Below are 14,903 nucleotides of genomic sequence, written 5' to 3'. Positions count from 1 at the left end.
CTGCCAGCATGGCCATGGGAATTTATAGTCCAACACATCTGCAGAGCACCAATTACCTACCCCTTTGTGTCCTGGACAGAGTATTGACCTTAGATGGGGAAGATGTGGCTTAATGGCTCTGCTCAGCCACCCGCAGAGCTTCATGGGTAGCCTTGTCCAGTCAGTAATTCTCAGCCAAACTTATTTCACAGGGCTGTTATGAGGCTTAAAGGGGGCTCCTTTACCCCATGGAAGCAGAACCTCAAGCTTGGGGCAAATCTGGCCATCCTGGGGTCCCAGCGTGGGCCTCTGGGGTTGTCTAGAAAGCCATGTTCCTTTTCCAGCTTTTGTTCAGTTTTTTTCTCCATTCTGAAAGGCAGTGGAGGCTGCGGGCTCTGATGTCAGTGGGGTGGTGAATCTGCTCTGGGTTTCAGTCAGAGCCAGTGAGAACTCTACAGGAGCTATCCAAGGTGCTTCTGCAACTTGGATAGCTCCTTTAGAGTTCTCACTGTCTCTGACTGAAACGCAGAGCGGATTCACCACCCGCCTGACATTGGAGCCCCCAGACTCCACTGCTAAAAGGTTGAAATCTTCTCCTGAGGCTTAGTTAGTACCAGTAAGGGTTTGAAGCTAAATTATGCTAGTATTTTACTCCTTTTCCCACCTCCTTTTCCTTTGGTCCCACCCACTTTGGCTTGGATTTCCTACCATTGGAATGTGGCCTCCAAGAGCTTCTCTGAAATGGAATTCTGCCCTCAGGCTGAAAGGGGTTCAGCACCCCGATTAACACCACCCTGAGCTCCTTGGAGGAAAGGTGGGATAAAAAGGCACATATGTGAATGGAAGTAAGTATTTTTAAGAGCTAGTATCTATAGACCAAGCTATTTATTAAATTCATGGGATTAGGGGCTGATAACATTTACATACAATACCTTACTTGTCTGGACACATAAGGTTGGGTGCAGACTTGGTCATACTTAGAGATTACCTATTGAAATCAATGGGGCTTCAGTTAGTCATGACTTACACTTAAGTCCTATTGGTTTCAGTTCGTCTACTCTTAAGTATAGCTAAGTCTGCATCCAACCCATAGGAAGAAATGAAACACTTGCAAGCATTCCGATTTTTGACTGGCATTAAGTGCAAACTTTTCATTAAATTCTACTTAAGACATAATAATAAGAAAAGCTTCCTTAACCAGGCCTAAATAGGAAATAAATATATCCCATGTGAATTGAATTGTTGAAGGTTCACTGAGCTGTAGTGATTATTTTGACAGTTGTACACATTTTTTTTTCTGTTTACTAAATCAGAAGTGACATTGGACAATGTTGTGATGTTAAAAAAAAAAAAAAGTTGCCTAAAGCCTTAAAGTGACAGTATAGTGACAATTTCATTTCTTTCCCTCAGGTGTTGCTGTATTTCATTGCAACTGTACAGTCCAATTTCTTCTCCTTTCTCTGTTTTGCATTTGACAACGAAGGGAAAGCACATATTTTGCAATAGAGTGTGCACACAAATTTGTTGTACAGCAAATGTCTGAAACCGGAAACTACTTAGAGATATTTTTAAATATTTACGGTGATAAATAAATGGTATGTAAATCTATTGAATGAATGAATGAATGAATGAATAAATAAATAAAGTTTTCCAGTGTGTAGCTGTGTTACTATTGCAGCAAAAACAACAAAGAGTCTTGTGGCACCTTCAAGATGAACACATTTATTCTAGCATAAGCTTTCGTTGGTCTTTGTTAGTCTTTAAGGTACCACAAGACTGTTGTTTTGGATGAATGTTACCATTCATATGTGAATGCTGGCAGTGGGAAAGTGTGTGTGCATGTATGTGTATATATATGCATGCGTGCATGCGTGCGCATGCATTATATATATTGCACACACGCACGCACACGCATATATATATATATATATATATATATATATGACAACCCACCCCTGCCAGTTTAAGATCCCAGTGAAGGCTATCTCATGTTAGCTCAAGCTCCATAAACCAGAAGATTGGAAGCTAAGGGTAATGCCTTAATAGATGTACCTGGGGAACAGTAATGTTGTTATGCAAGTGTTTCACAAATTGTGCTTGCTTACAACCTACCCTCAATGCATCCACACTTTTCCTGGGACTTTCAGGTCCAAATTCCACTGAAGAGCATGGAGTGCCTGGGACCAGCAAAGATGTCCCATATGGTCCTGGTCCTGTATTGCCTTAGTTATAAAGCATCTGGGCCTTACTGAAGGACACCTGGGACTGGATCCTGACTTAGTTATACTTAAGGTAGACCTATTGAACTCAAGGCGATAGTCATGATTTACTTAAGTTCTTTTGATTTCAGTGGGATTATTCTAAGTATGACTAGAACTGGATCCAACCCACAAGGGAAAAAGATGGCATCTGCTTTCTATTACCTTCTTTACTTTGAATGACCTCCTTTCTTCCTTTGCATATATAACAATGCCTCCCCTTCCTTCCTTCCTTCCTTCCTTCCTTCCTTCCTTCCGGCTTCTACTTCAGTTTTCATCGTAATCATCTGGTTTCAATTTAATAAATAAAACACAGATGGATTCAGCATCTGTGGGGTTCCCCCCCCATATCCTCTCTGACTGTTATTGCTAGTCAGTGACTCATTACTTGAAGCTGAACCCTTACTACATCCACGCAGCCAGTTAGAAGACGCACACTCTCTGGGTCACATCATTAGAGAAGCTTTAATCCTTTAGAACAATTTTTCAATACTCTTTACTCCAGGGACTTACTTGTACAAATCCTCTTTACACAAGACAAGAATAACACAGGAAGAAACTATTTTGTCTCTGATCTCTGCCAAGGAGGAGTGCAGACGTGAGTCCTCAGGGGGCTTCCTCTCACTTAAACTAACCAGGAGGGGATTAATAAAAGAGATCTTGACTGCATGGTATACAGCCAGCTTCAGAGCTACAATTGTCCTGATCAATGGACAGTAGAACAACAGAATCGTAACCTCTGCTGTTTTGAAGGGAAGGAAAATGAACAGTTCCCTTCTTTTCTACTGCAGGCCAAGAAAGTAAAATAAGTCATCCTATTGTCCTGGAAGGTAGGGGCTTAATTATTCTTCATGGTGTCACACTTTTAAAAAGGAAAATGCTCTATCCATTTCTACAACATTACATTGAACTGAAGTCTGAAGTTGTTAGAGTTCTCAAGGTTCCAAGCTGCATGTTGCTTTGCAGTTAGCAGCTATGTATATCCCCTCCTTTTTTTACTTTAAATGAATCATAGGGGCCCCAATGCAGATTGGAATCATAGTACAGGTGGTAGGGTGGCTTTCACTGTTTGCCCCGCATTGTGGTCCTGAACCAGATCATGACCACCACCACCACCCCTGTGCCTGCAATTTACATTGCCAAAAAGTTACCCATTTGTTTTGCACACTCAGTGCTATTGATGAGCACATCAGGGCAAACATGCAAAATACTTGAAGGATCAGCACTATGGATAAGCAGAAGTGTGGTTTATATAAAACTCATGTACACAGCATAAACATCATCACCATGCACCAGGAATGAAAAGTCTCTAGAAGTGCCACCCAGAGCCCCCTTCACAGATGTGTTTTGGACTACAGCAGAACCCAGGTAGACTGGATCATAATTCAAACGTTGTCTGCAAGTGGCAGATTCTTCAAGCCTAGGCCAATTGTCCAGGTTTTGCAGGGTTTGTCACAACTCTACAACATTTCCCTTACTGTTTTTATGTAACAGAACATGGGAAAAGCATGAGCCCCTTAACAGAGAATACAAGTAGACAAATAGCCCAATAAATATAGCTTGGTATTTCAGCTGTCACACTCTAATTTTAACTGGACTTTTCCCTGGGGGGAATGGGGGCGAAACATCTCAACAAACAGCAGCAGTTGTTCACGATTGAAGAGGGTCAGCCATCTATAGTTGCTATGGCGAAAGCAGTAGTTTTTGTATTTGCTAGCCTCCTACAACAACTTGACTTTCCCCTACAGTGGTTCATAGAAGTCTTAGATCATTGAACAGGAAGCTAGACAAAGGCTTGCTACAATAGCACAGTCTCTTCTGAGAATAAATCCATCCATCCATCCATCGATCCATTCATCCATCCTACCTGCCAGGATTGGGCCCAGGGCCTTTGTGGAGTCCAACAGTTCTGAATCAGATTCAGAGACAGAGACAGACTTAGGAGGACAAGAGCTGGACAAGAATCTTCCCACAGGCACGGTAAGCAATGGGGCCAGGCAGGCACAGGTACTGCTTCTCCCTTCTGTGGGAGCAGCAACTCACAGAGGGGGAGGGACAAGACTTGGCAGATGTAAAAGCCTGCCGCTGCTCAAAGATGGTGGAGTATCTGAGGGAATTGAGACACTCTGCCAGACTATCAACTCCCCTGTAGGGGCTGACGAAAGTCACTTACCTGTCGTCAAAGGCCGTTCGCGGTGGGGGGGAGGCGCTTCGCTGCTCCCCCCACGAAGTTCAGGCCGGGGGGGGAGGCTTCCCGCCTTGCCCGGCAGAAATTCAGGCCAGGGGGGAGGCTTCCCGCCTCGCCCGGCCGAAATTCAGGCCGGGGAGGAGGCGCCTCGCCTCGCCCGGCCGCGAACGCGAAAGTAAAAAAAAAAAAACGCCCCCTGATAGGCTACGTGACGATTCACGTAGCCTATCACGGCTAGATCTGCAAAGTCAGCCGTGATAGGCTATGTGAATCGTCACGTAGCCTATCACGGGTGACTTAAAAAAAAAAGAGCGCGTACGCGAATGGCGGCCCCCATAGGGAGCCGCCATTCGTGTTCCTTATTTAGTCGCTGTAGTCTACGTAAATGTTTACGTAGACTACGGCGAAAATAAGGGCAACGCAAATAGCGTTGCCCTTATTTTCACCGTAGTCTACGTAAACATTTACGTAGACTACAGCGACCAAATAAGGAAGGGGAATGGCGGCTCCCTATGGGGGCCGCCATTATCCGTACACTCTTTTTTTTTTTTTTAAAGTCACCCATGATAGGCTACATGACGATTCACGTAGCCTATCACGGCTGACTTTGCAAATCTAGCCGTGATAGGCTACGTGAATCGTCACGTAGTCTATCAGGGGGCGTTTTTTTTCTTTTTCTTTCATTGCAATGGCTCCCGCCTCGCTCGAACACCCGCCGAACCGCCGGCCGGATCAGTCACCAGGAGGGACATACGGTGAAGGTAAGTCCTGTCCCGGGGGGGGTGCGGGGTGCGGGGGGGTGCGGAGGATTTCTCCCCGAAACTTGTTCGGGGGGCCGAACACGTTGGCGCTCGGCCCCCTGAAGTTTCGAGGAGAAATTCTCCACCATCCCTACTCCCCTGAGTCAACGGAGAGTGGACCCTCTCTGAGAGAAGGGACTGAGGAAGCCCTTCGAGTTCTATGTAAGTAGTCGCCAAATGTTAGTTTAGTGGCAACTCTCTTACACCATTGAATTCTTCCTCTATTAGAGAATAGGTTCTCTCTAATTAGGCCCAGGGCAGTTAAGGGCAAGTACTGAGTCTGTATTGTCTGAAACACTTGCTGTTAAGTGTTAAAGGACTGTTGACTGCTATATTAAAAGACTACTGACTTGATGTTGGGTCTCTGCCTGGTGATTCCACAGAAGGAGGGCTGGTAGTTCTGACACTACCCTTCCCCATTTCTCATCATCTCTAGCCATCAGGACCATTGATTGGGGATTATGGAAGTTGTAGTCCAACACATTTTTGTAAGCACTAAGATGGGGAAGGCTGATGTACATGCACAAACACATGCACACACACAGAGCCTTAGTAATAATCATGATAAGGCACTTGACTGCAGCAATGGATACTAATGTTTATAATAAATATTCACTATGAAATACTAAATAAATCTGCCTTTTTGTAATCAGCAAAAACTCAGGCTTTGTGGAACATGATTCTCCAGTAAATAATTTCATGAGATCTAATCTACTAGTCTCTCCTAAACATTATATTATTTTATGAGCTTCAGTGTGGTCTTATCTAGAGAAAGCTGACCTAGCCATAGTGACACATGCCTTGGTTACATCCAGGTTGGATTATTGTAATGTCCTCTACATGGAGGTGCCTTTGAAGATGGCTTCGAAACTGTAACAGGTACAGAATGTGGCAGCTAGGGATGGGCGGATTCCCTACCTGTCATTCTGGGGGGGGGAATCCGCCTGTAGGGGGAGGTGATCCATCCCTCCCCCCAGAATCTGTCCAGGCCAGTTCCCAATGGGGCCTATGGCAGAATGGAGCACTCTTCTGCGCCTCCCCCTGGAATCCGTCCTGGTCGGATCCATCGCTGCGTCGGTCCTGTGGAGCCGGCTGCCAGCTCCGCATCACTGGCGAATGTCGATACGGCCGGCAGCCATTGCCATGCCGTATCGCTGTGTTAAGTCTCCGGATGTGAACAGGGATGCAAATGGCATCCACTATGCCATTTGTGTCCTTGTTTTTCACGTGATAGGCTACGCAAATATTTGCGTAGCCTATCACATCAAAAAACAGGGATGCAAATGGCATAGTGGACACCATTTGCGGCCGTAAAGCTGGTAGATTAACCTAAATGCAGCCGTAAATGTCTGCATTTAGGCTAATCTACCAGCTTTAAGGCAGCAAATGGCGTCCACTATGCTATTTGTGTCTGAAGACTTAGCAAAGCGTTATGGCATGGCAATGGCTGCCGGACATATCACCAGCGATGCAGAGCAGGCGGCCAGCTCTGCAGGATTGACACAGCGACGGATCCAACCTGCACGGATTCCGGGGGGGAGGTGGAGGTGAGTGCTCCATTCCACCATGGGCCCAAATGGGACTGGATTCTTGGAATCCGGCCTCATTGGGGTCCGTGGTGGAATTGTCCCCCATTTCTAGTGGCAGGTAGATCGATTGTGAGAGTTAGGTGCTCAGGTCATATTGCACGTATCCTGTATTGGTTACATTGTCTATCTATGTAATTCCTGGGCTCAGTTGAAGGTGTTGGTTTGGGCCTTTAAAGCCCTCAATGGTTTGGGGGCCACATTTTCTGAAGGACCGCCTACATCTGTAGGAGCCTGCCCACGCATTAATCCTCTCTACCAAACCTATGGACTGCTACATATCTATCAGTGCTACAGTGTCCAATCTCAGTTTTGCAATCAACATTTTATCAGGGCCTCTGTGAACGAGCATAGATAATTTTCTTAAGTGATATCAACTATTCACACTTTGAGATTCCCAGTGTAACAGATAAGTATCAATTTACAAGTGTGTGAACTCTAGGTACATTGTACTTGTGCCAGGCAAAGAACAATGGACCCTAATACTGGTAAACCCTGATAAAACACACACACAAAATTTAATAAGATAGTTAAGAATTCCATCCTCCCACAACACGCCCATACACCAGAAATAAAATGTATTTGACAAGTAGAGATAGGTTGTTTGTTTATTCTGCTTTGTCAATGTGAAGTGTCTTCCAAATGTTATTTCTCTTATTGCCTAGGCACCAATTTGAGTTAATGCATTTGGATTTAAATTGTGCAAATTCATTTGATTCTTTTCCTTTTAAACAGACATTTGAAAAAAACAACCCAGGATATTATGGAAAATAAAATACTCATTTTTTGAAGGTGTTGACTGGATGGCAATTACTGAACATGCACTGAGCAGTAAATAGAAAGGACGCAATAGAGACTAAAAGAACATACATTGTGATGGACAAAATGATTACAGGAAAAATGATGACCACTTTGATTGTGCTGTTGTTTGGCTCTCAAGGAAGTGATGGAACTAGACACTGTTTACATCATGTTCCATTTATTCTTCAAGCTCACAAAGCAGACTAAGGACAATTTTCCATTGCCCGTGTCATTTCAGTGCCAACAGACAAGTTAACAAACTTACATAACAAGTACAACCAAGTTGGGCCCTTATCTATGCAGTTAATACACAGGTGTAGCGATGTTGTGGGCACCTGAATGGGTTTGGGAATCCATTGGGTCCCCTCCTCCCATGACCCCTGGACTGTTCCTGCTGAGATGCTGTCCTCACTTGCCCCCCGCTTGTGCCTGCTCATGCCCAGACTCACCACGATCCCGTCCGGTGAGTGCCCATCATTTTCCCTCCTTTGACTTCTATGTAAAAAAGGAAGTTAAAAAATGCACACATTTAAATTTAAATGGGGCTGGGAAAGCTTAATATGTGCAATATTAGAGGTATAATCCCCCTGGGCAAACAAATATTCAAATTTATTAGAAATTTGAAGAACTGCAGGAGGAAGCCTGCAAGAGAAATCAAACAGGCTAGACCCGGTAGGTGTGAAGGAACTTGATTCCTGAGGCAGCTGGATTAATAACTAGGTCCATGACCAGGAGGGATGTTAGAAAATTCCGCCACGGATTCCAGGGGGGGCGAATTCCAGAGTCCCCTATGCCATTTGCGTTCCCATTTTATCCATGATAGGCTACGTAAATATTTACATAGCCTATCATGGCTAAAGCGGGAAAGCAAATGGCATAGGGGACGCCATTTGCATTCCTGCTTTAGCCGTGATAGGCTATGTAAATATTTACGTAGCCTATCATGGGCTACTATAGGGACGCAAATGGCATCCCCTACTCAGGACGCCATTTGTGTCCGCACCAGCCTGGCAGCAGCTGGAGGCCCCGCTGCAGGTTGGACAGGATTCTGGATCGCTGGGGGCAAGTGGGGTGCTGACTTGTGTAGGAGTAAGTTGCATTAAACTCAGTAAGACTTACTTCTGAGTAGACATGCACAGAGTTGGTTCTCCTCTCTGCTCAGCTTTGTATTTCCACATCCAGTTCATTATCAAACCTCCTGTTAGTTATCTCAGAAGACCCTTGGGTGAAGGGGGGGGGGTTTCCAGGGAACAGCTGGATGGAGGGAGATTCCCCCCACACACACACATAATGGAAGAATATAGTTCTTCATATTCCCTGATATGTTTATTCCTCATTTTGTCCATTCCCTGAGCATGTGCAGAGTGTGCTTTTTATTCAAACAAAGAGAAGGTTGCTGATCTTTCCCTTCATGCTGCATTTGTACAAGTGAAGTGTGACTGCTTCAGAAATAATTTATCCGTTATACGGTCTCTTTTTCTTCATGAGTTTCATAACAGAAGTATGGTGTAGTGGTTAGAGTCCAGCCCAAAGTCACTCAGTGAGATAACTAATAGGTTTGATAATGAGCTGGATGTGGAAATACAAAGCTGAGCTGGGGGCAAGTGGGGTGCTGACATGTGTAGGAGTAAGTCGCATTGAACTGAGTAAAACTTATTTCTGAGTAGACATGCACAGAGTTGGTTCTCCTCTCCATTTTAGCCTCACAATGTCAACCACAAAGCTGGATGTGGAAGCAGAAAGCTTAGCAGGGAGCATAATACCTCATGTGGGGCTCCAGACCGGCATGGTCATTTTAAAAGGTTTTTTTCTTTCTTTCAGACAGCATTGCTTTAAACAAAGAGTGCATCACTCAGGCACAACTAGGGCAGCCTTGTTTTGGGAAGCCCCGAGGAGGAGGAAGTGTTTTGGCTGAAAGTAAACACAGACAGAGGATTTCAGTTGAAAAAGAACACCCACGAACAAGGCGGTGAGCACAATTCATTTTTTTAAAAAAACAACTTACGTATTTATTATCGGAATATACTACCTTGCATTTTTATTTATGAAAATTTCGCGACTCTGTGTGGATGACAAAAAAAAAAAGCCACATGACTGCTGGCTCCGCAGGACCTCGTGGTGCCATTCCGCAGAGGATTCCGTGGCACGGACTGAAGGGAATTCGATCCCATTTCAGTCCGTGGCGGAATTCTCTGACATCCCTACTTCCCATGCCAAGACCCCGAAGATGGCTCATATTAGGCTGGCTTGTTTTGCCACATAGTGGAGTATTATTGGAGTAATGAGTTAATATACATAATATGTGTAGTGCTTTGCCTGCTATATTGCAGAGTGGACGTATCGCTTTGCTTGACCACAACATGAGCACACACACACACAGACACATACACATACACATAAGAGCAAAAGAAATGCAAATACAGAACTACCTACAAGTAAAGAAAAGGGTTTTATGTAAAATATATATATATATATATATATATATAAGGAAAACATAAAGTTCAAGAAATACAGGATGGTGGTGGGTGAGATAAGAGCCAAGAGCAAGGAAATAATAGAAAAAAATCCCTATTTTAAAAATTTGTGTTTTTGAGAATCAAGCTAAAAAAAACACACACCAGACAGTTCACTTCAGAATGGAGGGCAGGGGGAGCCAAACAATAAGGGAAGGCACAGGTAGGCTGCTGTAGTAATATTTATTTATTTTAGAATTTAGACACAAAGAAAAAAAACTGTAAATGGTTGAATCATAATTAAAGGGGGGTGGGGTGAAGGAACAAACCAAGAAGTAAATGTTTATTTTAAAAAACTAGAAAAGACAGAGCTGAATGGAGAAGGACTAGGAGGAAGGAATAAGAAGCTGCAGTGACACAGCCCACAGATCTAATCAAACTTAAAAAACAAACACAGCTCTCTCCCGAGTCCCAGCTGACCACCTTGTGCAATGAAGAATGGAATGGGGTGGCAGGGAGAGGAGAGGAACAAGCCATGAAGAAGCTAACTAGTAATTGTTTTAAAAAAATCTAGAAAAGACAGATTGGAATGGAGAAGGAAGGAATATAAGAAGCAGCAATGAAACCACGCACATGCTCCAGTTGTAGCTGAAAAAAACACAGCCCTCTCCCAACCAACCACCTTGTGCAATGAACAAATGTAGGCTGTGGTCAAACTATATATACCCCCCTCCTCCACCACTGTCTCTGATTGGAGACTGTTGGCTGAGGTTCAGTCCTAGAGTTCCCATTCCCCAAAGCACACTCCCTCCTCCTCCCCCTCCTCTCACTTTCCCCCCTTCCTCCCTCCTCCTCTCACCTTCCCTCCTCTTCCTCCTCTTCATCCTCCTCCCTATCTGTGTGATCTTTCAGAAGTTACATTTTGGAGACAGCCTGTCTGGGCTGCTCAGAAGGCATAAGAAGAGCTATGAATCTTCAAGGTGGACAAGGCCCATCATGGAGGAGCTGCTTTGCTTCGGAGCACCTCAGCGTTGGTCTGATCCACTTCATATCATGCCAAGGCACCTCCGAATCAGCCCGCTTCACCTCGGTATTCAGACTTCGTACTGAAGCAGTGCACAGTATAGAAATGCAATAAATTACACACACAGACATCTATACACACGCACACATATAATGTCTGTCTGTCTGTCTGTCTGTCTATCAGAAAGAGGAATTGCACATATCAGAAAACTGCCCAAACTGCAATATTGTGGCACAATGCAATGCCAACCTATTGTGTATTTACTTGCCCACCACATGTAAAATATTGAAAGGCATTTAAAGATTATATAGCTTGCCCAGTTTTTTTTTAATTTGCAGAAATTGACATTTGCGCAAATTACAGAAATCATGCCCCCAATTCATCAAAATTATGCAAATTGCAGCTGTAGTTTGTGCAAATGTCTATTTACACACACACACACACACACACATATGGAAAATCCACCAGCTGGCCTAACTTACTCTGGACCGAATGGAATGGAAGACAGAATGGAGTCTGAGTGGCCAAGCCGACGAAAGCTTGCCAAACTCCACTCCCAAAATGTTTTCCTCTGACATCCCTAGCCTGAAAAAGAAATAATTAAAAAGTTGCTCCAACTGTAAAAGTTTCTAGTCACACACATTTGCGACTTACAAGTTATTTTTATGAGGTAGCAATGATTTGGTACTATGTTAAATGTCTGCCTCTTACTGTTTTAATGCCCTCCCCTTCACTTCCCAAAGTTGGTAAAGTTTTATCCATGCTGTGGTGTGTTTATGCAGTTCCTCATATATTAAGATAACCTAGCCTACTCAGGTCATTACAGAACATCTTATAGGATGGAAATAAAGCAGGTTTGACACAACTGAAAGCAAAGGGAGTCAAAGTTCAGGAAGAGCTGGTACGCCCCTGTAACGGGTTAGAAGCAGTACTTTGAAGCTGCTATCCTGTTTTCCAAAGCCAATGTTTTCATTTTTTGTTTTTTGTTTGTTTGTTTTCAAAAAAGAGAGAGATACCCAGCCTGATCCTCAGAGCATGATATTTTTAGGGATGGGGGAGAATTTCTCCCCGAAACTTTGGGGGGCCGAGCGCCAACGCATTCGGTCCTCTGAAGGTTGTTCGGGGAGAAATTCTCTGCCCCCCCGCCCCCCCCGGGATGGGACTTACCTTTCACGAATGTCCCTCCCGGCGGCGGATCCCAGCGGCGGTTTGGCAGGTCTTCGTCAGGGGTGGGGGCGGCAGCCGGTCTTTCGACCGGCTGCCACCACCGCCATTACAAGCAAAGTAAAGAAAAAAAAAACGCCCCTGTGATAGGCTACGTAACGATTAACGTAGCCTATCACGGCTAGATTTGCAAAGTCAGCCGTGATAGGCTACGTTAATCGTCACGTAGCCTATCATGGGTGACTTAAAAAAAAAACCACAGTGCGTACGGGTAATGGCGGCCCCCATAGGGCGCCGCCATTCACGTTCCTTATTTGGTCCCTGTAGTCTACGTAAAGATTTACGTAGACTACGGCGAAAATAAGGACAACGCAAGTAGCGTTGCCCTTATTTTCGCCGTAGTCTACGTAAATCTTTACGTAGACTACAGGGACCAAATAAGGAACGCGAATGGCGGCTCCCTATGGGGGCCGCCATTTGCATACGCGCTTTTTTTTTTTTTCCAAAGTCACCCGTGATAGGCTACGTGACGATTTACGTAGCCTATCACGGGTGACTTTGCAGATCTAGCCGTGATAGGCTACGTTAATCATTACGCAGCCTATCACAGGTGCGTTTTTTTTTTTTTGAAGTTCGCGGCCAGGGAGATGGGGCGCTTCTCCCCGGCCTGAATTTCGGCCGGGCGAGGCGGGAAGCCTCCCCCCTGACCTGAATTTTGGCTGGGCGAGGAGGGAAGCCTCCCCCCCCAGCCTGAAATTCTGGGGGAGCAGCGAAGCGCCTCCCCCCCACCGCGAAGCAAGCTGCGAGACCAGGTAAGTGACTTTCGTGCACCCCTAGATATTTTCCTCGTTCAATTCATTATTATCTGCTCAATGTAAATTTACCGGTATTTCATTTAACTAGAGAGCAACAGTGTGTGTGTGTGTGTGTGTGTGTGTGTGTGTGTATCTATCTATCTGTATATAAAACTGTGCTGATTAAATCAAATAAACATGAGAAATTTTGCCCCATCCCACAGACCCAATTGGAATCCCCCAATCTCTTATACCAATGGTGGGCAACTTGTGGCTTTCCAGACATTGTTGGACCACAATTCCTATTATCCCAGTCTCATGTCCTTCCACTGCAGTCCCTCATGTCTCTTACTAGCTGATCTTAACCATATTTATTTCACTGGGACTTCAACTGTAATCTTATACCTACTTACATGGGGGTAAGCTCCAATGGACTGAATCTAGCCTTAGTCATACTTAGGGTTGAAATCAATGGGGCTTACATTAGTCATGATTACGTTAAGTCCCACTGATATCAGTGAGTTTACTCTAAGTACGACTCAGTCTGGATGCAACCTTACTTCTGAGAGAAGATACATGTAAGATTTACAGTCTGCAATCCTGTGCCCACTTACTTGAAAGCAAGCCCCACTGAGCAACCTGAGATTGACTTCTGAGTAGGGATGTCGGAGAATTTCTCCACGAATCTCTGGGAGGCCGAATGCCAACGCATTCGGCCCCTCGAAATTGGTGGAGAAATTCTCCGACACCCCCCCGCCCCCCCCTCCGGAATGGGACTTACCTTTGGCGAATGTCCCTGGTGCTGGCGGCTCCCGGCAGCTCCCGGCAGCGGTTCAGCGGCGGCAGCGGAGGCTGGTCTTCCAACCGGCTACCGCCGCCGCCATTTCCCAGTAAAAACAACAACAACAACAACAACAAACGTGATAGGCTACGTAAAGATTTACGTAGCCTATCATGGCTAGATTTTAAAAAAAACACCGTGATAGGCTACGTAAATCTTTACGTAGCCTATCACGGCTGACTTTTTGGGGGAAAAAAAGCGCATATGCAAATGGCGGCACACATGGGCTTATTGGGAAAGGGAGGCCTAATTTAGTCTGCCCTGCTTGCTACTCAGTTTATATTTTCCTAGCTTTTTAGCAATTTTCACAGCATATTAGCACTCTAGTCTTTTAGCTCTGGTGTTTTAAATCTGTATTTTAAATCTGCATTGCTGCTAGGTTTTATTCTGGTTGTACCGTTATATTGCAGTTTTAAGCTTTCATATTTTATATTGTTTTATGCCGCACTTTGTGGTTTTAATCTTTGTGAAACACCCAGAGAGCTCCAGCTATGGGTGGTATAGAAATGAAATGAAAGAAAGAAAGAAATAACATTATAGGTCCTTTCTTTCTGACTGGAGATATGCATGTACATCCCCAGATGCTGTTGGAGTGTGTAATTGGGCTGGAACCTTAACTCCTTGTCTGGGACTTGCTTGATTCCAGGAGGATTTCAGTGGTGTGATTCAGCAAAGATCTCCTGGGTTCAACATGTCACATTTTTATTATTTCATAGAAACAAGCTCCTTTGGTCTCCACAACCAGCCCCTAGCTGAGGTGTCATGGTGCCTGAGGCAAGAACATGCTCCGCCACTGCCTCACACCCCTTCCCCACTGCGTGCCCCTTCCTCCCTCTCACCGCTGCCACTGCACACACCCTTCCTGGCTGTGGGGCTCTCGCAAGAGCTCAGCTGGCTGGCCTGATCCCACAGCAGCAAAGCTAAGGAGAAGGTGGGCATGACGAGGGATGTTAGAGAAATCCGCTGCGGATCAAATGAGGCTGGATTCTTTGGAATACAGCCACCAGAATCCATG

The 14,903-nt window shown here is 44.9% G+C and overlaps 1 long non-coding RNA gene across 1 annotated transcript in view; it reads right to left on the bottom strand.

The window, feature by feature from the left end:
- LOC146345145 (uncharacterized) overlaps nt 1-4,565 on the bottom strand; it is a 35,511-nt gene extending 30,946 nt beyond the window's left edge. Inside the window, exon 1 of the long non-coding RNA XR_014791889.1 lies at nt 4,411-4,565. This is a non-coding gene — a long non-coding RNA (uncharacterized LOC146345145). The remainder of the gene's footprint in view (nt 1-4,410) is intronic.
- Between the last annotated feature and the right edge of the window lie 10,338 nt (nt 4,566-14,903).

This window comes from Heloderma suspectum, chromosome 5, assembly GCF_057233095.1.
Source record: "Heloderma suspectum isolate Gila_16-S chromosome 5, 16-S_ref, whole genome shotgun sequence".
Classification (NCBI taxonomy): domain Eukaryota; kingdom Metazoa; phylum Chordata; class Lepidosauria; order Squamata; family Helodermatidae; genus Heloderma; species Heloderma suspectum.
This window is presented reverse-complemented; position numbering and strand designations above follow the sequence as displayed.